We start from the raw sequence: 24,027 nt of genomic DNA, 5'->3' as shown, positions 1-24,027 counted from the left end.
CGCTCCCACCCCCACCCCCACCCCCACCCCGCCCCCTACGCCCACCCCCTCCCCCACACCCCTCCCCCACCCCCGGCCCCACCCCCACCGCGCCCCAAGCCCGCCGCGGTCCTCGCCGCCCTCCCCCTTTACCTCCCTCCGAACCCGCTGCCTCCCCCCGACCCACCCGCCCCCGCCGCCCCCCAGCCCGCCCTTGTTCAAGTGGGCGTGGGCGTGGTGGCTTGCAGGTGGAAGGGCCGGCTGGCGGTCGTTTGCCCGTGCAGCCGGCACCCGCAGCGGGCCCGGGACCCGCGGGGCGGTGCGCGCGTGGCGAGGGGCCGGGGGCCAGGGCGTGTTTGGAGGAAGCCTTGCTGGGTAAGGCGGGGGGGGGGGGCTGTGGCGGCAAAGGGAGGGGAAGGGAGGCCGAAGGGGCAAGAAAAGACCAAGAAAAAAAGCCTACAGCACCCGGTATTCCCAGGCGGTCTCCCATCCAAGTACTAACCAGGCCCGACCCTGCTTAGCTTCCGAGATCAGACGAGATCGGGCGCGTTCAGGGTGGTATGGCCGTAGACGTGAGCTGCTGCCACTAGGCGCCCTAAGAGCCTGCTCTGTGCCTCCCGACCCGCGCCCTGCCGCTCTTCGCTCCTCACTCCCCACCCGCCCCCCTCCTGCCCTGGGCCTTGCACCTGCCTGCCCGCCTGCCTGCCTTCCAACCGGCCCAGGGGACGGGGGCGCCTGCAGCGCCCCCCTGTCGCGAAAGTCCAGGCACTCTCCCGCACGGGGACTCTCCAGTCCCGGCAGCCGCCGCCGCCACCGCCGCCTGGCTCCCGAGATGGCAAAGGGGAGCGTCGGGGCGCCGGGAGCGCGGCCCGCGCGGTGTTCTCCGCGCCCACCCACCCACCGTCCCCCACCCTCCGCCCGAGGGCAAGCGAGGGCCGCCACCAGGCCTTCCCGCCTCTCCACCCCGCCTTGCTCAAAGCCAGCGCCAGCCACCGGCGCCCGCCAGGGACCCTCTTCAGCAGCCCAACCCCATCGCCCTTCCTCCGCCACCCTTCCCTCGCCCACCCACCGACGCCAGGACCCGACTGAGAGACTCGAGAGCACGGCTGGCACAGACGAACGCACAGACACTCGGGGAAAGACAGAGACCCAGAGAGAGGGAGATGTAGATAGAGAGGAAGAGACACACAGGGGGAGACACAGACAGAGCATCCAACACACAGACCCGCTCGGACCGCACGACAGACGCACGCAGACCCTGACCTGGATGTGCACAGGGACTCAGACTCAGGTGCCCCCGACAGAAACAGACACACAGCCCACACACACCGCACAGCACACAGCACAGCACAGCACAGCACAGCACAGGACAGCACAGAACACCACACCACAGCACACCACACACACACACACACACACACACACACACACACACACACACACACACACGGAGGAGGCTGTGTTGGCGAGGAAGCTGGCCCCGGGGAGGGTGGTCGTCCTTGGGCATGGTTTGGGCGCCCAGGAGCTCCTCGGGGCCCGAGGACTTGCAGCCCAGTCTCCAGGAAACCCGCTCTGCCCCCATTCCTGCCCGGGACCCTCTGTGGCCCTGGGCGCGTACGGGCCATTCTCCTATGCTCTCGTCCTTGACTTGGGGGGCCGCTTTTGCTCGTCGGGCGCCGCGCGCCGCCGTCCCGCCGTGTCGATGAGCGAACGAGCCTCGCTCTTCGCTTCGCCGTTGCGGGAGACTGAGCACGGAGTCGGGTGTCAACGGGTGGTCTCGGGTGCCAACGGGTGAGGGCCCGGGCGATCGGCCAACTTGTACCATGCCCACACGGAGCGGGGACCCCCGGCCCGGGGGCAAAGGGACAGTGATCCGCCGGGAGGGGGGGAATGCCCGCCCGGGTGGAAGCGCAGCCCAGGGCTGCTGGGGAGAAGGTGGAGGCGTGCCCAGGCAGAAGATGGGGCCGGTTGCCCGGTGTGCCTGGGCACTCGGGGCGGCCCAGGGGAATGGCCAGTGACTCGGTGGATGAGGGCCCGAGGCGCGGGACCTCGGAAGGGCACGCCTGCCTGCCGGGCCGGGGTGCCGTCCCATACGCGCTCCCACCCCCACCCCCTCCCCCACCCCGCCCCCTACGCCCACCCTCTCCCCCACACCCCTCCCCCACACCCGGCCCCACCCCCACCGCGCCCCAAGCCCGCCGCGGTCCTCGCCGCCCTCCCCCTTTACCTCCCTCCGAACCCGCCGCCTCCCCCCGACCCACCCGCCCCCGCCGCCCCCCAGCCCGCCCTTGTTCAAGTGGGCGTGGGCGTGGTGGCTTGCAGGTGGAAGGGCCGGCTGGCGGCCGTTTGCCCGTGCAGCCGGCACCCGCAGCGGGCCCGGGACCCGCGGGGCGGTGCGCGCGTGGCGAGGGGCCGGGGGCCAGGGGGTGTTTGGAGGAAGCCTTGCTGGGTAAGGCGGGGGGGGGGGGCTGTGGCGGCAAAGGGAGGGGAAGGGAGGCCGAAGGGGCAAGAAAAGACCAAGAAAAAAAGCCTACAGCACCCGGTATTCCCAGGCGGTCTCCCATCCAAGTACTAACCAGGCCCGACCCTGCTTAGCTTCCGAGATCAGACGAGATCGGGCGCGTTCAGGGTGGTATGGCCGTAGACGTGAGCTGCTGCCACTAGGCGCCCTAAGAGCCTGCTCTGTGCCTCCCGACCCGCGCCCTGCCGCTCTTCGCTCCTCACTCCCCACCCGCCCCCCCTCCTGCCCTGGGCCTTGCAGCTGCCTGCCCGCCTGCCTGCCTTCCAACCGGCCCAGGGGACGGGGGCGCCTGCAGCGCCCCCCTGTCGCGAAAGTCCAGGCACTCTCCCGCACGGGGACTCTCCAGTCCCGGCAGCCGCCGCCGCCACCGCCGCCTGGCTCCCGAGATGGCAAAGGGGAGCGTCGGGGCGCCGGGAGCGCGGCCCGCGCGGTGTTCTCCGCGCCCACCCACCCACCGTCCCCCACCCTCCGCCCGAGGGCAAGCGAGGGCCGCCACCAGGCCTTCCCGCCTCTCCACCCCGCCTTGCTCAAAGCCAGCGCCAGGCACCGGCGCCCGCCAGGGACCCTCCTCAGCAGCCCAACCCCATCGCCCTTCCTCCGCCACCCTTCCCTCGCCCACCCACCGACGCCAGGACCCGACTGAGAGACTCGAGAGCACGGCTGGCACAGACGAACGCACAGACACTCGGGGAAAGACAGAGACCCAGAGAGAGGGAGATGTAGATAGAGAGGAAGAGACACACAGGGGGAGACACAGACAGAGCATCCAACACACAGACCCGCTCGGACCGCACGACAGACGCACGCAGACCCTGACCTGGATGTGCACAGGGACTCAGACTCAGGTGCCCCCGACAGAAACAGACACACAGCCCACACACACCGCACAGCACACAGCACAGCACAGCACAGCACAGCACAGGACAGCACAGAACACCACACCACAGCACACCACACACACACACACACACACACAGACACACACACACACACACACACACACACACGGAGGAGGCTGTGTTGGCGAGGAAGCTGGCCCCGGGGAGGGTGGTCGTCCTTGGGCGTGGTTTGGGCGCCCAGGAGCTCCTCGGGGCCCGAGGACTTGCAGCCCAGTCTCCAGGAAACCCGCTCTGCTCCCATTCCTGCCCGGGACCCTCTGTGGCCCTGGGCGCGTACGGGCCATTCTCCTATGCTCTCGTCCTTGACTTGGGGGGCCGCTTTTGCTCGTCGGGCGCCGCGCGCCGCCGTCCCGCCGTGTCGATGAGCGAGCGAGCCTCGCTCTTCGCTTCGCCGTTGCGGGGAGACTGAGCACGGACTCGGGTGTCAACGGGTGGTCCCGGGTGCCAACGGGTGAGGGCCCGGGCGGTCGGCCATCTTGTATCATGCCCACACGGAGCGGGGACCCCCGGCCCGGGGGCAAAGGGACGGTGATCCGCCGGGAGGGGGGGAATGCCCGCCCGGGTGGAAGCGCAGCCCAGGGCTGCTGGGGAGAAGGTGGAGGCGTGCCCAGGCAGAAGATGGGGCCGGTTGCCCGGTGTGCCTGGGCACTCGGGGCGGCCCAGGGGAATGGCCAGTGACTCGGTGGATGAGGGCCCGAGGCGCGGGACCTCGGAAGGGCACGCCTGCCTGCCGGGCCGGGGTGCCGTCCCATACGCGCTCCCACCCCCACCCCCACCCCCACCCCGCCCTCTACGCCTACCCCCTCCCCCACACCCCTCCCCCACCCCCGGCCCCACCCCCACCGCGCCCCCTACGCCCACCCCCTCCCCCACACCCCTCCCCCACCCCCACCCCCACCCCCACCCCGCCCCCTACGCCCACCCTCTCCCCCACACCCCTCCCCCACACCCGGCCCCACCCCCACCGCGCCCCAAGCCCGCCGCGGTCCTCGCCGCCCTCCCCCTTTACCTCCCTCCGAACCCGCCGCCTCCCCCCGACCCACCCGCCCCCGCCGCCCCCCAGCCCGCCCTTGTTCAAGTGGGCGTGGGCGTGGTGGCTTGCAGGTGGAAGGGCCGGCTGGCGGCCGTTTGCCCGTGCAGCCGGCACCCGCAGCGGGCCCGGGACCCGCGGGGCGGTGCGCGCGTGGCGAGGGGCCGGGGGCCAGGGGGTGTTTGGAGGAAGCCTTGCTGGGTAAGGCGGGGGGGGGGGCTGTGGCGGCAAAGGGAGGGGAAGGGAGGCCGAAGGGGCAAGAAAAGACCAAGAAAAAAAGCCTACAGCACCCGGTATTCCCAGGCGGTCTCCCATCCAAGTACTAACCAGGCCCGACCCTGCTTAGCTTCCGAGATCAGACGAGATCGGGCGCGTTCAGGGTGGTATGGCCGTAGACGTGAGCTGCTGCCACTAGGCGCCCTAAGAGCCTGCTCTGTGCCTCCCGACCCGCGCCCTGCCGCTCTTCGCTCCTCACTCCCCACCCGCCCCCCCTCCTGCCCTGGGCCTTGCACCTGCCTGCCCGCCTGCCTGCCTTCCAACCGGCCCAGGGGACGGGGGCGCCTGCAGCGCCCCCCTGTCGCGAAAGTCCAGGCACTCTCCCGCACGGGGACTCTCCAGTCCCGGCAGCCGCCGCCGCCACCGCCGCCTGGCTCCCGAGATGGCAAAGGGGAGCGTCGGGGCGCCGGGAGCGCGGCCCGCGCGGTGTTCTCCGCGCCCACCCACCCACCGTCCCCCACCCTCCGCCCGAGGGCAAGCGAGGGCCGCCACCAGGCCTTCCCGCCTCTCCACCCCGCCTTGCTCAAAGCCAGCGCCAGCCACCGGCGCCCGCCAGGGACCCTCCTCAGCAGCCCAACCCCATCGCCCTTCCTCCGCCACCCTTCCCTCGCCCACCCACCGACGCCAGGACCCGACTGAGAGACTCGAGAGCACGGCTGGCACAGACGAACGCACAGACACTCGGGGAAAGACAGAGACCCAGAGAGAGGGAGATGTAGATAGAGAGGAAGAGACACACAGGGGGAGACACAGACAGAGCATCCAACACACAGACCCGCTCGGACCGCACGACAGACGCACGCAGACCCTGACCTGGATGTGCACAGGGACTCAGACTCAGGTGCCCCCGACAGAAACAGACACACAGCCCACACACACCGCACAGCACACAGCACAGCACAGCACAGCACAGCACAGGACAGCACAGAACACCACACCACAGCACACCACACACACACACACACACACAGACACACACACACACACACACACACGGAGGAGGCTGTGTTGGCGAGGAAGCTGGCCCCGGGGAGGGTGGTCGTCCTTGGGCGTGGTTTGGGCGCCCAGGAGCTCCTCGGGGCCCGAGGACTTGCAGCCCAGTCTCCAGGAAACCCGCTCTGCTCCCATTCCTGCCCGGGACCCTCTGTGGCCCTGGGCGCGTACGGGCCATTCTCCTATGCTCTCGTCCTTGACTTGGGGGGCCGCTTTTGCTCGTCGGGCGCCGCGCGCCGCCGTCCCGCCGTGTCGATGAGCGAACGAGCCTCGCTCTTCGCTTCGCCGTTGCGGGGAGACTGAGCACGGACTCGGGTGTCAACGGGTGGTCCCGGGTGCCAACGGGTGAGGGCCCGGGCGGTCGGCCATCTTGTATCATGCCCACACGGAGCGGGGACCCCCGGCCCGGGGGCAAAGGGACGGTGATCCGCCGGGAGGGGGGGAATGCCCGCCCGGGTGGAAGCGCAGCCCAGGGCTGCTGGGGAGAAGGTGGAGGCGTGCCCAGGCAGAAGATGGGGCCGGTTGCCCGGTGTGCCTGGGCACTCGGGGCGGCCCAGGGGAATGGCCAGTGACTCGGTGGATGAGGGCCCGAGGCGCGGGACCTCGGAAGGGCACGCCTGCCTGCCGGGCCGGGGTGCCGTCCCATACGCGCTCCCACCCCCACCCCCACCCCCACCCCGCCCCCTACGCCCACCCTCTCCCCCACACCCCTCCCCACCCCCGGCCCCACCCCCACCGCGCCCCAAGCCCGCCGCGGTCCTCGCCGCCCTCCCCCTTTACCTCCCTCCGAACCCGCCGCCTCCCCCCGACCCACCCGCCCCCGCCGCCCCCCAGCCCGCCCTTGTTCAAGTGGGCGTGGGCGTGGTGGCTTGCAGGTGGAAGGGCCGGCTGGCGGCCGTTTGCCCGTGCAGCCGGCACCCGCAGCGGGCCCGGGACCCGCGGGGCGGTGCGCGCGTGGCGAGGGGCCGGGGGCCAGGGCGTGTTTGGAGGAAGCCTTGCTGGGTAAGGCGGGGGGGGGGGGGCTGTGGCGGCAAAGGGAGGGGAAGGGAGGCCGAAGGGGCAAGAAAAGACGAAGAAAAAAAGCCTACAGCACCCGGTATTCCCAGGCGGTCTCCCATCCAAGTACTAACCAGGCCCGACCCTGCTTAGCTTCCGAGATCAGACGAGATCGGGCGCGTTCAGGGTGGTATGGCCGTAGACGTGAGCTGCTGCCACTAGGCGCCCTAAGAGCCTGCTCTGTGCCTCCCGACCCGCGCCCTGCCGCTCTTCGCTCCTCACTCCCCACCCGCCCCCCCTCCTGCCCTGGGCCTTGCACCTGCCTGCCCGCCTGCCTGCCTTCCAACCGGCCCAGGGGACGGGGGCGCCTGCAGCGCCCCCCTGTCGCGAAAGTCCAGGCACTCTCCCGCACGGGGACTCTCCAGTCCCGGCAGCCGCCGCCGCCACCGCCGCCTGGCTCCCGAGATGGCAAAGGGGAGCGTCGGGGCGCCGGGAGCGCGGCCCGCGCGGTGTTCTCCGCGCCCACCCACCCACCGTCCCCCACCCTCCGCCCGAGGGCAAGCGAGGGCCGCCACCAGGCCTTCCCGCCTCTCCACCCCGCCTTGCTCAAAGCCAGCGCCAGCCACCGGCGCCCGCCAGGGACCCTCCTCAGCAGCCCAACCCCATCGCCCTTCCTCCGCCACCCTTCCCTCGCCCACCCACCGACGCCAGGACCCGACTGAGAGACTCGAGAGCACGGCTGGCACAGACGAACGCACAGACACTCGGGGAAAGACAGAGACCCAGAGAGAGGGAGATGTAGATAGAGAGGAAGAGACACACAGGGGGAGACACAGACAGAGCATCCAACACACAGACCCGCTCGGACCGCACGACAGACGCACGCAGACCCTGAGCTGGATGTGCACAGGGACTCAGACTCAGGTGCCCCCGACAGAAACAGACACACAGCCCACACACACCGCACAGCACACAGCACAGCACAGCACAGCACAGCACAGAACACCACACCACAGCACACCACACACACACACACACACACAGACACACACACACACACACACACACACACACGGAGGAGGCTGTGTTGGCGAGGAAGCTGGCCCCGGGGAGGGTGGTCGTCCTTGGGCGTGGTTTGGGCGCCCAGGAGCTCCTCGGGGCCCGAGGACTTGCAGCCCAGTCTCCAGGAAACCCGCTCTGCTCCCATTCCTGCCCGGGACCCTCTGTGGCCCTGGGCGCGTACGGGCCATTCTCCTATGCTCTCGTCCTTGACTTGGGGGGCCGCTTTTGCTCGTCGGGCGCCGCGCGCCGCCGTCCCGCCGTGTCGATGAGCGAACGAGCCTCGCTCTTCGCTTCGCCGTTGCGGGGAGACTGAGCACGGACTCGGGTGTCAACGGGTGGTCCCGGGTGCCAACGGGTGAGGGCCCGGGCGGTCGGCCATCTTGTATCATGCCCACACGGAGCGGGGACCCCCGGCCCGGGGGCAAAGGGACGGTGATCCGCCGGGAGGGGGGGAATGCCCGCCCGGGTGGAAGCGCAGCCCAGGGCTGCTGGGGAGAAGGTGGAGGCGTGCCCAGGCAGAAGATGGGGCCGGTTGCCCGGTGTGCCTGGGCACTCGGGGCGGCCCAGGGGAATGGCCAGTGACTCGGTGGATGAGGGCCCGAGGCGCGGGACCTCGGAAGGGCACGCCTGCCTGCCGGGCCGGGGTGCCGTCCCATACGCGCTCCCACCCCCACCCCCACCCCCACCCCGCCCCCTACGCCCACCCCCTCCCCCACACCCCTCCCCCACCCCCGGCCCCACCCCCACCGCGCCCCAAGCCCGCCGCGGTCCTCGCCGCCCTCCCCCTTTACCTCCCTCCGAACCCGCCGCCTCCCCCCGACCCACCCGCCCCCGCCGCCCCCCAGCCCGCCCTTGTTCAAGTGGGCGTGGGCGTGGTGGCTTGCAGGTGGAAGGGCCGGCTGGCGGCCGTTTGCCCGTGCAGCCGGCACCCGCAGCGGGCCCGGGACCCGCGGGGCGGTGCGCGCGTGGCGAGGGGCCGGGGGCCAGGGCGTGTTTGGAGGAAGCCTTGCTGGGTAAGGCGGGGGGGGGGGGGCTGTGGCGGCAAAGGGAGGGCAAGGGAGGCCGAAGGGGCAAGAAAAGACCAAGAAAAAAAGCCTACAGCACCCGGTATTCCCAGGCGGTCTCCCATCCAAGTACTAACCAGGCCCGACCCTGCTTAGCTTCCGAGATCAGACGAGATCGGGCGCGTTCAGGGTGGTATGGCCGTAGACGTGAGCTGCTGCCACTAGGCGCCCTAAGAGCCTGCTCTGTGCCTCCCGACCCGCGCCCTGCCGCTCTTCGCTCCTCACTCCCCACCCGCCCCCCCTCCTGCCCTGGGCCTTGCACCTGCCTGCCCGCCTGCCTGCCTTCCAACCGGCCCAGGGGACGGGGGCGCCTGCAGCGCCCCCCTGTCGCGAAAGTCCAGGCACTCTCCCGCACGGGGACTCTCCAGTCCCGGCAGCCGCCGCCGCCACCGCCGCCTGGCTCCCGAGATGGCAAAGGGGAGCGTCGGGGCGCCGGGAGCGCGGCCCGCGCGGTGTTCTCCGCGCCCACCCACCCACCGTCCCCCACCCTCCGCCCGAGGGCAAGCGAGGGCCGCCACCAGGCCTTCCCGCCTCTCCACCCCGCCTTGCTCAAAGCCAGCGCCAGCCACCGGCGCCCGCCAGGGACCCTCCTCAGCAGCCCAACCCCATCGCCCTTCCTCCGCCACCCTTCCCTCGCCCACCCACCGACGCCAGGACCCGACTGAGAGACTCGAGAGCACGGCTGGCACAGACGAACGCACAGACACTCGGGGAAAGACAGAGACCCAGAGAGAGGGAGATGTAGATAGAGAGGAAGAGACACACAGGGGGAGACACAGACAGAGCATCCAACACACAGACCCGCTCGGACCGCACGACAGACGCACGCAGACCCTGACCTGGATGTGCACAGGGACTCAGACTCAGGTGCCCCCGACAGAAACAGACACACAGCCCACACACACCGCACAGCACACAGCACAGCACAGCACAGCACAGCACAGGACAGCACAGAACACCACACCACAGCACACCACACACACACACACACACACAGACACACACACACACACACACACACACGGAGGAGGCTGTGTTGGCGAGGAAGCTGGCCCCGGGGAGGGTGGTCGTCCTTGGGCGTGGTTTGGGCGCCCAGGAGCTCCTTGGGGCCCGAGGACTTGCAGCCCAGTCTCCAGGAAACCCGCTCTGCTCCCATTCCTGCCCGGGACCCTCTGTGGCCCTGGGCGCGTACGGGCCATTCTCCTATGCTCTCGTCCTTGACTTGGGGGGCCGCTTTTGCTCGTCGGGCGCCGCGCGCCGCCGTCCCGCCGTGTCGATGAGCGAACGAGCCTCGCTCTTCGCTTCGCCGTTGCGGGGAGACTGAGCACGGACTCGGGTGTCAACGGGTGGTCCCGGGTGCCAACGGGTGAGGGCCCGGGCGGTCGGCCATCTTGTATCATGCCCACACGGAGCGGGGACCCCCGGCCCGGGGGCAAAGGGACGGTGATCCGCCGGGAGGGGGGGAATGCCCGCCCGGGTGGAAGCGCAGCCCAGGGCTGCTGGGGAGAAGGTGGAGGCGTGCCCAGGCAGAAGATGGGGCCGGTTGCCCGGTGTGCCTGGGCACTCGGGGCGGCCCAGGGGAATGGCCAGTGACTCGGTGGATGAGGGCCCGAGGCGCGGGACCTCGGAAGGGCACGCCTGCCTGCCGGGCCGGGGTGCCGTCCCATACGCGCTCCCACCCCCACCCCCACCCCCACCCCGCCCCCTACGCCCACCCCCTCCCCCACACCCCTCCCCCACCCCCGGCCCCACCCCCACCGCGCCCCAAGCCCGCCGCGGTCCTCGCCGCCCTCCCCCTTTACCTCCCTCCGAACCCGCCGCCTCCCCCCGACCCACCCGCCCCCGCCGCCCCCCAGCCCGCCCTTGTTCAAGTGGGCGTGGGCGTGGTGGCTTGCAGGTGGAAGGGCCGGCTGGCGGCCGTTTGCCCGTGCAGCCGGCACCCGCAGCGGGCCCGGGACCCGCGGGGCGGTGCGCGCGTGGCGAGGGGCCGGGGGCCAGGGGGTGTTTGGAGGAAGCCTTGCTGGGTAAGGCGGGGGGGGGGGGCTGTGGCGGCAAAGGGAGGGCAAGGGAGGCCGAAGGGGCAAGAAAAGACCAAGAAAAAAAGCCTACAGCACCCGGTATTCCCAGGCGGTCTCCCATCCAAGTACTAACCAGGCCCGACCCTGCTTAGCTTCCGAGATCAGACGAGATCGGGCGCGTTCAGGGTGGTATGGCCGTAGACGTGAGCTGCTGCCACTAGGCGCCCTAAGAGCCTGCTCTGTGCCTCCCGACCCGCGCCCTGCCGCTCTTCGCTCCTCACTCCCCACCCGCCCCCCCTCCTGCCCTGGGCCTTGCACCTGCCTGCCCGCCTGCCTGCCTTCCAACCGGCCCAGGGGACGGGGGCGCCTGCAGCGCCCCCCTGTCGCGAAAGTCCAGGCACTCTCCCGCACGGGGACTCTCCAGTCCCGGCAGCCGCCGCCGCCACCGCCGCCTGGCTCCCGAGATGGCAAAGGGGAGCGTCGGGGCGCCGGGAGCGCGGCCCGCGCGGTGTTCTCCGCGCCCACCCACCCACCGTCCCCCACCCTCCGCCCGAGGGCAAGCGAGGGCCGCCACCAGGCCTTCCCGCCTCTCCACCCCGCCTTGCTCAAAGCCAGCGCCAGCCACCGGCGCCCGCCAGGGACCCTCCTCAGCAGCCCAACCCCATCGCCCTTCCTCCGCCACCCTTCCCTCGCCCACCCACCGACGCCAGGACCCGACTGAGAGACTCGAGAGCACGGCTGGCACAGACGAACGCACAGACACTCGGGGAAAGACAGAGACCCAGAGAGAGGGAGATGTAGATAGAGAGGAAGAGACACACAGGGGGAGACACAGACAGAGCATCCAACACACAGACCCGCTCGGACCGCACGACAGACGCACGCAGACCCTGACCTGGATGTGCACAGGGACTCAGACTCAGGTGCCCCAGACAGAAACAGACACACAGCCCACACACACCGCACAGCACACAGCACAGCACAGCACAGCACAGGACAGCACAGAACACCACACCACAGCACACCACACACACACACACACACACACACACACACACACGGAGGAGGCTGTGTTGGCGAGGAAGCTGGCCCCGGGGAGGGTGGTCGTCCTTGGGCGTGGTTTGGGCGCCCAGGAGCTCCTCGGGGCCCGAGGACTTGCAGCCCAGTCTCCAGGAAACCCGCTCTGCTCCCATTCCTGCCCGGGACCCTCTGTGGCCCTGGGCGCGTACGGGCCATTCTCCTATGCTCTCGTCCTTGACTTGGGGGGCCGCTTTTGCTCGTCGGGCGCCGCGCGCCGCCGTCCCGCCGTGTCGATGAGCGAACGAGCCTCGCTCTTCGCTTCGCCGTTGCGGGGAGACTGAGCACGGACTCGGGTGTCAACGGGTGGTCCCGGGTGCCAACGGGTGAGGGCCCGGGCGGTCGGCCATCTTGTATCATGCCCACACGGAGCGGGGACCCCCGGCCCGGGGGCAAAGGGACGGTGATCCGCCGGGAGGGGGGGAATGCCCGCCCGGGTGGAAGCGCAGCCCAGGGCTGCTGGGGAGAAGGTGGAGGCGTGCCCAGGCAGAAGATGGGGCCGGTTGCCCGGTGTGCCTGGGCACTCGGGGCGGCCCAGGGGAATGGCCAGTGACTCGGTGGATGAGGGCCCGAGGCGCGGGACCTCGGAAGGGCACGCCTGCCTGCCGGGCCGGGGTGCCGTCCCATACGCGCTCCCACCCCCACCCCCACCCCCACCCCGCCCCCTACGCCCACCCCCTCCCCCACACCCCTCCCCCACCCCCGGCCCCACCCCCACCGCGCCCCAAGCCCGCCGCGGTCCTCGCCGCCCTCCCCCTTTACCTCCCTCCGAACCCGCCGCCTCCCCCCGACCCACCCGCCCCCGCCGCCCCCCAGCCCGCCCTTGTTCAAGTGGGCGTGGGCGTGGTGGCTTGCAGGTGGAAGGGCCGGCTGGCGGTCGTTTGCCCGTGCAGCCGGCACCCGCAGCGGGCCCGGGACCCGCGGGGCGGTGCGCGCGTGGCGAGGGGCCGGGGGCCAGGGGGTGTTTGGAGGAAGCCTTGCTGGGTAAGGCGGGGGGGGGGGCTGTGGCGGCAAAGGGAGGGGAAGGGAGGCCGAAGGGGCAAGAAAAGACCAAGAAAAAAAGCCTACAGCACCCGGTATTCCCAGGCGGTCTCCCATCCAAGTACTAACCAGGCCCGACCCTGCTTAGCTTCCGAGATCAGACGAGATCGGGCGCGTTCAGGGTGGTATGGCCGTAGACGTGAGCTGCTGCCACTAGGCGCCCTAAGAGCCTGCTCTGTGCCTCCCGACCCGCGCCCTGCCGCTCTTCGCTCCTCACTCCCCACCCGCCCCCCCTCCTGCCCTGGGCCTTGCACCTGCCTGCCCGCCTGCCTGCCTTCCAACCGGCCCAGGGGACGGGGGCGCCTGCAGCGCCCCCCTGTCACGAAAGTCCAGGCACTCTCCTGCACGGGGACTCTCCAGTCCCGGCAGCCGCCGCCGCCACCACCGCCTGGCTCCCGAGATGGCAAAGGGGAGCGTCGGGGCGCCGGGAGCGCGGCCCGCGCGGTGTTCTCCGCGCCCACCCACCCACCGTCCCCCACCCTCCGCCCGAGGGCAAGCGAGGGCCGCCACCAGCCCTTCCCGCCTCTCCACCCCGCCTTGCTCAAAGCCAGCGCCAGCCACCGGCGCCCGCCAGGGACCCTCCTCAGCAGCCCAACCCCATCGCCCTTCCTCCGCCACCCTTCCCTCGCCCACCCACCGACGCCAGGACCCGACTGAGAGACTCGAGAGCACGGCTGGCACAGACGAACGCACAGACACTCGGGGAAAGACAGAGACCCAGAGAGAGGGAGATGTAGATAGAGAGGAAGAGACACACAGGGGGAGACACAGACAGAGCATCCAACACACAGACCCGCTCGGACCGCACGACAGACGCACGCAGACCCTGACCTGGATGTGCACAGGGACTCAGACTCAGGTGCCCCCGACAGAAACAGACACACAGCCCACACACACCGCACAGCACACAGCACAGCACAGCACAGCACAGCACAGGACAGCACAGAACACCACACCACAGCACACCACACACACACACACACACACACACACACACACACACACACACACACAAACACACACACACACACGGAGGAGGCTGTGTTGGCGAGGAAGCTGGCCCCGGGGAGGGTGGTCGTCCTTGGGCGTGGTTTGGGCGCCCAGGAGCTCCTCGGGGCCCGAGGACTTGCAGCCCAGTCTCCAGGAAACCCGCTCTGCTCCCATTCCTGCCCGGGACCCTCTGTGGCCCTGGGCGCGTACGGGCCATTCTCCTATGCTCTCGTCCTTGACTTGGGGGGCCGCTTTTGCTCGTCGGGCGCCGCGCGCCGCCGTCCCGCCGTGTCGATGAGCGAACGAGCCTCGCTCTTCGCTTCGCCGTTGCGGGGAGACTGAGCACGGACTCGGGTGTCAACGGGTGGTCCCGGGTGCCAACGGGTGAGGGCCCGGGCGGTCGGCCATCTTGTATCATGCCCACACGGAGCGGGGACCCCCGGCCCGGGGGCAAAGGGACGGTGATCCGCCGGGAGGGGGGGAATGCCCGCCCGGGTGGAAGCGCAGCCCAGGGCTGCTGGGGAGAAGGTGGAGGCGTGCCCAGGCAGAAGATGGGGCCGGTTGCCCGGTGTGCCTGGGCACTCGGGGCGGCCCAGGGGAATGGCCAGTGACTCGGTGGATGAGGGCCCGAGGCGCGGGACCTCGGAAGGGCACGCCTGCCTGCCGGGCCGGGGTGCCGTCCCATACGCGCTCCCACCCCCACCCCCACCCCCACCCCGCCCCCTACGCCCACCCCCTCCCCCACACCCCTCCCCCACCCCCGGCCCCACCCCCACCGCGCCCCCTACGCCCACCCCCTCCCCCACACCCCTCCCCCACCCCCACCCCCACCCCCACCCCGCCCCCTACGCCCACCCTCTCCCCCACACCCGTCCCCCACACCCGGCCCCACCCCCACCGCGCCCCAAGCCCGCCGCGGTCCTCGCCGCCCTCCCCCTTTACCTCCCTCCGAACCCGCCGCCTCCCCCCGACCCACCCGCCCCCGCCGCCCCCCAGCCCGCCCTTGTTCAAGTGGGCGTGGGCGTGGTGGCTTGCAGGTGGAAGGGCCGGCTGGCGGCCGTTTGCCCGTGCAGCCGGCACCCGCAGCGGGCCCGGGACCCGCGGGGCGGTGCGCGCGTGGCGAGGGGCCGGGGGCCAGGGGGTGTTTGGAGGAAGCCTTGCTGGGTAAGGCGGGGGGGGGGGGGGCTGTGGCGGCAAAGGGAGGGCAAGGGAGGCCGAAGGGGCAAGAAAAGACCAAGAAAAAAAGCCTACAGCACCCGGTATTCCCAGGCGGTCTCCCATCCAAGTACTAACCAGGCCCGACCCTGCTTAGCTTCCGAGATCAGACGAGATCGGGCGCGTTCAGGGTGGTATGGCCGTAGACGTGAGCTGCTGCCACTAGGCGCCCTAAGAGCCTGCTCTGTGCCTCCCGACCCGCGCCCTGCCGCTCTTCGCTCCTCACTCCCCACCCGCCCCCCCTCCTGCCCTGGGCCTTGCACCTGCCTGCCCGCCTGCCTGCCTTCCAACCGGCCCAGGGGACGGGGGCGCCTGCAGCGCCCCCCTGTCGCGAAAGTCCAGGCACTCTCCCGCACGGGGACTCTCCAGTCCCGGCAGCCGCCGCCGCCACCGCCGCCTGGCTCCCGAGATGGCAAAGGGGAGCGTCGGGGCGCCGGGAGCGCGGCCCGCGCGGTGTTCTCCGCGCCCACCCACCCACCGTCCCCCACCCTCCGCCCGAGGGCAAGCGAGGGCCGCCACCAGGCCTTCCCGCCTCTCCACCCCGCCTTGCTCAAAGCCAGCGCCAGCCACCGGCGCCCGCCAGGGACCCTCCTCAGCAGCCCAACCCCATCGCCCTTCCTCCGCCACCCTTCCCTCGCCCACCCACCGACGCCAGGACCCGACTGACAGACTCGAGAGCACGGCTGGCACAGACGAACGCACAGACACTCGGGGAAAGACAGAGACCCAGAGAGAGGGAGATGTAGATAGAGAGGAAGAGACACACAGGGGGAGACACAGACAGAGCATCCAACACACAGACCCGCTCGGACCGCACGACAGACGCACGCAGACCCTGACCTGGATGTGCACAGGGACTCAGACTCAGGTGCCCCCGACAGAAACAGACACACAGCCCACACACACCGCACAGCACACAGCACAGCACAGCACAGCACAGCACAGGACAGCACAGAACACCACACCACAGCACACCACACACACACACACACACACAGACACACACACACACACACACACACACGGAGGAGGCTGTGTTGGCGAGGAAGCTGGCCCCGGGGAGGGTGGTCGTCCTTGGGCGTGGTTTGGGCGCCCAGGAGCTCCTCGGGGCCCGAGGACTTGCAGCCCAGTCTCCAGGAAACCCGCTCTGCTCCCATTCCTGCCCGGGACCCTCTGTGGCCCTGGGCGCGTACGGGCCATTCTCCTATGCTCTCGTCCTTGACTTGGGGGGCCGCTTTTGCTCGTCGGGCGCCGCGCGCCGCCGTCCCGCCGTGTCGATGAGCGAACGAGCCTCGCTCTTCGCTTCGCCGTTGCGGGGAGACTGAGCACGGACTCGGGTGTCAACGGGTGGTCCCGGGTGCCAACGGGTGAGGGCCCGGGCGGTCGGCCATCTTGTATCATGCCCACACGGAGCGGGGACCCCCGGCCCGGGGGCAAAGGGACGGTGATCCGCCGGGAGGGGGGGAATGCCCGCCCGGGTGGAAGCGCAGCCCAGGGCTGCTGGGGAGAAGGTGGAGGCGTGCCCAGGCAGAAGATGGGGCCGGTTGCCCGGTGTGCCTGGGCACTCGGGGCGGCCCAGGGGAATGGCCAGTGACTCGGTGGATGAGGGCCCGAGGCGCGGGACCTCGGAAGGGCACGCCTGCCTGCCGGGCCGGGGTGCCGTCCCATACGCGCTCCCACCCCCATCCCCACCCCCACCCCGCCCCCTACGCCCACCCCCTCACCCACACACCTCCCCCACCCCCGGCCCCACCCCCACCGCGCCCCAAGCCCGCCGCGGTCCTCGCCGCCCTCCCCCTTTACCTCCCTCCGAACCCGCCGCCTCCCCCAGACCCACCCGCCCCCGCCGCCCCCCAGCCCGCCCTTGTTCAAGTGGGCGTGGGCGTGGTGGCTTGCAGGTGGAAGGGCCGGCTGGCGGCCGTTTGCCCGTGCAGCCGGCACCCGCAGCGGGCCCGGGACCCGCGGGGCGGTGCGCGCGTGGCGAGGGGCCGGGGGCCAGGGGGTGTTTGGAGGAAGCCTTGCTGGGTAAGGCGGGGGGGGGGGGGCTGTGGCGGCAAAGGGAGGGCAAGGGAGGCCGAAGGGGCAAGAAAAGACCAAGAAAAAAAGCCTACAGCACCCGGTATTCCCAGGCGGTCTCCCATCCAAGTACTAACCAGGCCCGACCCTGCTTAGCTTCCGAGATCAGACGAGATCGGGCGCGTTCAGGGTGGTATGGCCGTAGACGTGAGCTGCTGCCACTAGGCGCCCTAAGAGCCTGCTCTGTGCCTCCCGACCCGCGCCCTGCCGCTCTTCGCTCCTCACTCCCCACCCGCCCCCCCTCCTGCCCTGGGCCTTGCACCTGCCTGCCCGCCTGCCTGCCTTCCAACCGGCCCAGGGGACGGGGGCGCCTGCAGCGCCCCCCTGTCGCGAAAGTCCAGGCACTCTCCCGCACGGGGACTCTCCAGTCCCGGCAGCCGCCGCCGCCACCGCCGCCTGGCTCCCGAGATGGCAAAGGGGAGCGTCGGGGCGCCGGGAGCGCGGCCCGCGCGGTGTTCTCCGCGCCCACCCACCCACCGTCCCCCACCCTCCGCCCGAGGGCAAGCGAGGGCCGCCACCAGGCCTTCCCGCCTCTCCACCCCGCCTTGCTCAAAGCCAGCGCCAGCCACCGGCGCCCGCCAGGGACCCTCCTCAGCAGCCCAACCCCATCGCCCTTCCTCCGCCACCCTTCCCTCGCCCACCCACCGACGCCAGGACCCGACTGACAGACTCGAGAGCACGGCTGGCACAGACGAACGCACAGACACTCGGGGAAAGACAGAGACCCAGAGAGAGGGAGATGTAGATAGAGAGGAAGAGACACACAGGGGGAGACACAGACAGAGCATCCAACACACAGACCCGCTCGGACCGCACGACAGACGCACGCAGACCCTGACCTGGATGTGCACAGGGACTCAGACTCAGGTGCCCCCGACAGAAACAGACACACAGCCCACACACACCGCACAGCACACAGCACAGCACAGCACAGCACAGGACAGCACAGAACACCACACCACAGCACACCACACACACACACACACACACACACACACACACACACACACACACACCGAGGAGGCTGTGTTGGCGAGGAAGCTGGCCCCGGGGAGGGTGGTCGTCCTTGGGCGTGGTTTGGGCGCCCAGGAGCTCCTCGGGGCCCGAGGACTTGCAGCCCAGTCTCCAGGAAACCCGCTCTGCTCCCATTCCTGCCCGGGACCCTCTGTGGCCCTGGGCGCGTACGGGCCATTCTCCTATGCTCTCGTCCTTGACTTGGGGGGCCGCTTTTGCTCGTCGGGCGCCGCGCGCCGCCGTCCCGCCGTGTCGATGAGCGAACGAGCCTCGCTCTTCGCTTCGCCGTTGCGGGGAGACTGAGCACGGACTCGGGTGTCAACGGGTGGTCCCGGGTGCCAACGGGTGAGGGCCCGGGCGGTCGGCCATCTTGTATCATGCCCACACGGAGCGGGGACCCCCGGCCCGGGGGCAAAGGGACGGTGATCCGCCGGGAGGGGGGGAATGCCCGCCCGGGTGGAAGCGCAGCCCAGGGCTGCTGGGGAGAAGGTGGAGGCGTGCCCAGGCAGAAGATGGGGCCGGTTGCCCGGTGTGCCTGGGCACTCGGGGCGGCCCAGGGGAATGGCCAGTGACTCGGTGGATGAGGGCCCGAGGCGCGGGACCTCGGAAGGGCACGCCTGCCTGCCGGGCCGGGGTGCCGTCCCATACGCGCTCCCACCCCCACCCCCACCCCCACCCCGCCCCCTACGCCCACCCCCTCCCCCACACCCCTCCCCCACCCCCGGCCCCACCCCCACCGCGCCCCAAGCCCGCCGCGGTCCTCGCCGCCCTCCCCCTTTACCTCCCTCCGAACCCGCCGCCTCCCCCCGACCCACCCGCCCCCGCCGCCCCCCAGCCCGCCCTTGTTCAAGTGGGCGTGGGCGTGGTGGCTTGCAGGTGGAAGGGCCGGCTGGCGGTCGTTTGCCCGTGCAGCCGGCACCCGCAGCGGGCCCGGGACCCGCGGGGCGGTGCGCGCGTGGCGAGGGGCCGGGGGCCAGGGGGTGTTTGGAGGAAGCCTTGCTGGGTAAGGCGGGGGGGGGGGGCTGTGGCGGCAAAGGGAGGGGAAGGGAGGCCGAAGGGGCAAGAAAAGACCAAGAAAAAAAGCCTACAGCACCCGGTATTCCCAGGCGGTCTCCCATCCAAGTACTAACCAGGCCCGACCCTGCTTAGCTTCCGAGATCAGACGAGATCGGGCGCGTTCAGGGTGGTATGGCCGTAGACGTGAGCTGCTGCCACTAGGCGCCCTAAGAGCCTGCTCTGTGCCTCCCGACCCGCGCCCTGCCTCTCTTCGCTCCTCACTCCCCACCCGCCCCCCCTCCTGCCCTGGGCCTTGCACCTGCCTGCCCGCCTGCCTGCCTTCCAACCGGCCCAGGGGACGGGGGCGCCTGCAGCGCCCCCCTGTCGCGAAAGTCCAGGCACTCTCCCGCACGGGGACTCTCCAGTCCCGGCAGCCGCCGCCGCCACCGCCGCCTGGCTCCCGAGATGGCAAAGGGGAGCGTCGGGGCGCCGGGAGCGCGGCCCGCGCGGTGTTCTCCGCGCCCACCCACCCACCGTCCCCCACCCTCCGCCCGAGGGCAAGCGAGGGCCGCCACCAGGCCTTCCCGCCTCTCCACCCCGCCTTGCTCAAAGCCAGCGCCAGCCACCGGCGCCCGCCAGGGACCCTCCTCAGCAGCCCAACCCCATCGCCCTTCCTCCGCCACCCTTCCCTCGCCCACCCACCGACGCCAGGACCCGACTGAGAGACTCGAGAGCACGGCTGGCACAGACGAACGCACAGACACTCGGGGAAAGACAGAGACCCAGAGAGAGGGAGATGTAGATAGAGAGGAAGAGACACACAGGGGGAGACACAGACAGAGCATCCAACACACAGACCCGCTCGGACCGCACGACAGACGCACGCAGACCCTGAGCTGGATGTGCACAGGGACTCAGACTCAGGTGCCCCCGACAGAAACAGACACACAGCCCACACACACCGCACAGCACACAGCACAGCACAGCACAGCACAGGACAGAACACCACACCACAGCACACACACACACACACACACACACACACACACACACACACACACACACACACACACACGGAGGAGGCTGTGTTGGCGAGGAAGCTGGCCCCGGGGAGGGTGGTCGTCCTTGGGCGTGGTTTGGGCGCCCAGGAGCTCCTCGGGGCCCGAGGACTTGCAGCCCAGTCTCCAGGAAACCCGCTCTGCTCCCATTCCTGCCCGGGACCCTCTGTGGCCCTGGGCGCGTACGGGCCATTCTCCTATGCTCTCGTCCTTGACTTGGGGGGCCGCTTTTGCTCGTCGGGCGCCGCGCGCCGCCGTCCCGCCGTGTCGATGAGCGAACGAGCCTCGCTCTTCGCTTCGCCGTTGCGGGGAGACTGAGCACGGACTCGGGTGTCAACGGGTGGTCCCGGGTGCCAACGGGTGAGGGCCCGGGCGGTCGGCCATCTTGTATCATGCCCACACGGAGCGGGGACCCCCGGCCCGGGGGCAAAGGGACGGTGATCCGCCGGGAGGGGGGGAATGCCCGCCCGGGTGGAAGCGCAGCCCAGGGCTGCTGGGGAGAAGGTGGAGGCGTGCCCAGGCAGAAGATGGGGCCGGTTGCCCGGTGTGCCTGGGCACTCGGGGCGGCCCAGGGGAATGGCCAGTGACTCGGTGGATGAGGGCCCGAGGCGCGGGACCTCGGAAGGGCACGCCTGCCTGCCGGGCCGGGGTGCCGTCCCATACGCGCTCCCACCCCCATCCCCACCCCCACCCCGCCCCCTACGCCCACCCCCTCCCCCACACCCCTCCCCCACCCCCGGCCCCACCCCCACCGCGCCCCAAGCCCGCCGCGGTCCTCGCCGCCCTCCCCCTTTACCTCCCTCCGAACCCGCCGCCTCCCCCAGACCCACCCGCCCCCGCCGCCCCCCAGCCCGCCCTTGTTCAAGTGGGCGTGGGCGTGGTGGCTTGCAGGTGGAAGGGCCGGCTGGCGGCCGTTTGCCCGTGCAGCCGGCACCCGCAGCGGGCCCGGGACCCGCGGGGCGGTGCGCGCGTGGCGAGGGGCCGGGGGCCAGGGGGTGTTTGGAGGAAGCCTTGCTGGGTAAGGCGGGGGGGGGGGGGCTGTGGCGGCAAAGGGAGGGCAAGGGAGGCCGAAGGGGCAAGAAAAGACCAAGAAAAAAAGCCTACAGCACCCGGTATTCCCAGGCGGTCTCCCATCCAAGTACTAACCAGGCCCGACCCTGCTTAGCTTCTGAGATCAGACGAGATCGGGCGCGTTCAGGGTGGTATGGCCGTAGACGTGAGCTGCTGCCACTAGGCGCCCTAAGAGCCTGCTCTGTGCCTCCCGACCCGCGCCCTGCCGCTCTTCGCTCCTCACTCCCCACCCGCCCCCCCTCCTGCCCTGGGCCTTGCACCTGCCTGCCCGCCTGCCTGCCTTCCAACCGGCCCAGGGGACGGGGGCGCCTGCAGCGCCCCCCTGTCGCGAAAGTCCAGGCACTCTCCCGCACGGGGACTCTCCAGTCCCGGCAGCCGCCGCCGCCACCGCCGCCTGGCTCCCGAGATGGCAAAGGGGAGCGTCGGGGCGCCGGGAGCGCGGCCCGCGCGGTGTTCTCCGCGCCCACCCACCCACCGTCCCCCACCCTCCGCCCGAGGGCAAGCGAGGGCCGCCACCAGGCCTTCCCGCCTCTCCACCCCGCCTTGCTCAAAGCCAGCGCCAGCCACCGGCGCCCGCCAGGGACCCTCCTCAGCAGCCCAACCCCATCGCCCTTCCTCCGCCACCCTTCCCTCGCCCACCCACCGACGCCAGGACCCGACTGACAGACTCGAGAGCACGGCTGGCACAGACGAACGCACAGACACTCGGGGAAAGACAGAGACCCAGAGAGAGGGAGATGTAGATAGAGAGGAAGAGACACACAGGGGGAGACACAGACAGAGCATCCAACACACAGACCCGCTCGGACCGCACGACAGACGCACGCAGACCCTGACCTGGATGTGCACAGGGACTCAGACTCAGGTGCCCCCGACAGAAACAGACACACAGCCCACACACACCGCACAGCACACAGCACAGCACAGCACAGCACAGGACAGCACAGAACACCACACCACAGCACACCACACACACACACACACACACACACACACACACACACACACACACACCGAGGAGGCTGTGTTGGCGAGGAAGCTGGCCCCGGGGAGGGTGGTCGTCCTTGGGCGTGGTTTGGGCGCCCAGGAGCTCCTCGGGGCCCGAGGACTTGCAGCCCAGTCTCCAGGAAACCCGCTCTGCTCCCATTCCTGCCCGGGACCCTCTGTGGCCCTGGGCGCGTACGGGCCATTCTCCTATGCTCTCGTCCTTGACTTGGGGGGCCGCTTTTGCTCGTCGGGCGCCGCGCGCCGCCGTCCCGCCGTGTCGATGAGCGAACGAGCCTCGCTCTTCGCTTCGCCGTTGCGGGGAGACTGAGCACGGACTCGGGTGTCAACGGGTGGTCCCGGGTGCCAACGGGTGAGGGCCCGGGCGGTCGGCCATCTTGTATCATGCCCACACGGAGCGGGGACCCCCGGCCCGGGGGCAAAGGGACGGTGATCCGCCGGGAGGGGGGGAATGCCCGCCCGGGTGGAAGCGCAGCCCAGGGCTGCTGGGGAGAAGGTGGAGGCGTGCCCAGGCAGAAGATGGGGCCGGTTGCCCGGTGTGCCTGGGCACTCGGGGCGGCCCAGGGGAATGGCCAGTGACTCGGTGGATGAGGGCCCGAGGCGCGGGACCTCGGAAGGGCACGCCTGCCTGCCGGGCCGGGGTGCCGTCCCATACGCGCTCCCACCCCCACCCCCACCCCCACCCCGCCCCCTACGCCCACCCCCTCCCCCACACCCCTCCCCCACCCCCGGCCCCACCCCCACCGCGCCCCAAGCCCGCCGCGGTCCTCGCCGCCCTCCCCCTTTACCTCCCTCCGAACCCGCCGCCTCCCCCCGACCCACCCGCCCCCGCCGCCCCCCAGCCCGCCCTTGTTCAAGTGGGCGTGGGCGTGGTGGCTTGCAGGTGGAAGGGCCGGCTGGCGGTCGTTTGCCCGTGCAGCCGGCACCCGCAGCGGGCCCGGGACCCGCGGGGCGGTGCGCGCGTGGCGAGGGGCCGGGGGCCAGGGGGTGTTTGGAGGAAGCCTTGCTGGGTAAGGCGGGGGGGGGGGGCTGTGGCGGCAAAGGGAGGGGAAGGGAGGCCGAAGGGGCAAGAAAAGACCAAGAAAAAAAGCCTACAGCACCCGGTATTCCCAGGCGGTCTCCCATCCAAGTACTAACCAGGCCCGACCCTGCTTAGCTTCCGAGATCAGACGAGATCGGGCGCGTTCAGGGTGGTATGGCCGTAGACGTGAGCTGCTGCCACTAGGCGCCCTAAGAGCCTGCTCTGTGCCTCCCGACCCGCGCCCTGCCTCTCTTCGCTCCTCACTCCCCACCCGCCCCCCCTCCTGCCCTGGGCCTTGCACCTGCCTGCCCGCCTGCCTGCCTTCCAACCGGCCCAGGGGACGGGGGCGCCTGCAGCGCCCCCCTGTCGCGAAAGTCCAGGCACTCTCCCGCACGGGGACTCTCCAGTCCCGGCAGCCGCCGCCGCCACCGCCGCCTGGCTCCCGAGATGGCAAAGGGGAGCGTCGGGGCGCCGGGAGCGCGGCCCGCGCGGTGTTCTCCGCGCCCACCCACCCACCGTCCCCCACCCTCCGCCCGAGGGCAAGCGAGGGCCGCCACCAGGCCTTCCCGCCTCTCCACCCCGCCTTGCTCAAAGCCAGCGCCAGCCACCGGCGCCCGCCAGGGAC

At 70.9% G+C, this 24,027-nt stretch overlaps 12 non-coding genes across 12 annotated transcripts; all 12 read right to left on the bottom strand.

Moving 5' to 3' along the window:
- Positions 1-432: 432 nt before the first annotated feature.
- Positions 433-551, bottom strand: LOC148161403 (5S ribosomal RNA). Its single transcript, XR_015767595.1, has one exon. It is a non-coding gene; the product is annotated as a 5S ribosomal RNA (ribosomal RNA).
- Positions 552-2,506: 1,955 nt separating this feature from the next.
- On the bottom strand, positions 2,507-2,625 carry LOC148161402 (5S ribosomal RNA). The gene has a single exon (XR_015767594.1). It is a non-coding gene; the product is annotated as a 5S ribosomal RNA (ribosomal RNA).
- A 2,082-nt stretch (positions 2,626-4,707) lies between these two features.
- On the bottom strand, positions 4,708-4,826 carry LOC148161401 (5S ribosomal RNA). The gene has a single exon (XR_015767593.1). It is a non-coding gene; the product is annotated as a 5S ribosomal RNA (ribosomal RNA).
- A 1,953-nt stretch (positions 4,827-6,779) lies between these two features.
- Positions 6,780-6,898, bottom strand: LOC148161400 (5S ribosomal RNA). The gene has a single exon (XR_015767591.1). It is a non-coding gene; the product is annotated as a 5S ribosomal RNA (ribosomal RNA).
- A 1,950-nt stretch (positions 6,899-8,848) lies between these two features.
- Positions 8,849-8,967, bottom strand: LOC148161399 (5S ribosomal RNA). Its single transcript, XR_015767590.1, has one exon. It is a non-coding gene; the product is annotated as a 5S ribosomal RNA (ribosomal RNA).
- Positions 8,968-10,922: 1,955 nt separating this feature from the next.
- LOC148161398 (5S ribosomal RNA) lies at positions 10,923-11,041 on the bottom strand. Its single transcript, XR_015767589.1, has one exon. It is a non-coding gene; the product is annotated as a 5S ribosomal RNA (ribosomal RNA).
- Positions 11,042-12,976: 1,935 nt separating this feature from the next.
- LOC148161397 (5S ribosomal RNA) lies at positions 12,977-13,095 on the bottom strand. Its single transcript, XR_015767588.1, has one exon. It is a non-coding gene; the product is annotated as a 5S ribosomal RNA (ribosomal RNA).
- Positions 13,096-15,190: 2,095 nt separating this feature from the next.
- LOC148161396 (5S ribosomal RNA) lies at positions 15,191-15,309 on the bottom strand. The gene has a single exon (XR_015767587.1). It is a non-coding gene; the product is annotated as a 5S ribosomal RNA (ribosomal RNA).
- A 1,956-nt stretch (positions 15,310-17,265) lies between these two features.
- Positions 17,266-17,384, bottom strand: LOC148161395 (5S ribosomal RNA). The gene has a single exon (XR_015767586.1). It is a non-coding gene; the product is annotated as a 5S ribosomal RNA (ribosomal RNA).
- Positions 17,385-19,332: 1,948 nt separating this feature from the next.
- LOC148161394 (5S ribosomal RNA) lies at positions 19,333-19,451 on the bottom strand. The gene has a single exon (XR_015767585.1). It is a non-coding gene; the product is annotated as a 5S ribosomal RNA (ribosomal RNA).
- Positions 19,452-21,402: 1,951 nt separating this feature from the next.
- Positions 21,403-21,521, bottom strand: LOC148161393 (5S ribosomal RNA). Its single transcript, XR_015767619.1, has one exon. It is a non-coding gene; the product is annotated as a 5S ribosomal RNA (ribosomal RNA).
- Positions 21,522-23,469: 1,948 nt separating this feature from the next.
- On the bottom strand, positions 23,470-23,588 carry LOC148161392 (5S ribosomal RNA). Its single transcript, XR_015767584.1, has one exon. It is a non-coding gene; the product is annotated as a 5S ribosomal RNA (ribosomal RNA).
- Between the last annotated feature and the right edge of the window lie 439 nt (positions 23,589-24,027).

Source organism: Eumetopias jubatus, unplaced genomic scaffold, assembly GCF_037043125.1.
Source record: "Eumetopias jubatus isolate StellerSeaLion01/CBP00866 unplaced genomic scaffold, mEumJub1_p1.0 scaffold_187, whole genome shotgun sequence".
Classification (NCBI taxonomy): Eukaryota; Metazoa; Chordata; class Mammalia; order Carnivora; family Otariidae; genus Eumetopias; species Eumetopias jubatus.
Note: the sequence above shows the minus strand (reverse complement) of the source record. Positions and strands in the feature narration are given on the sequence as shown.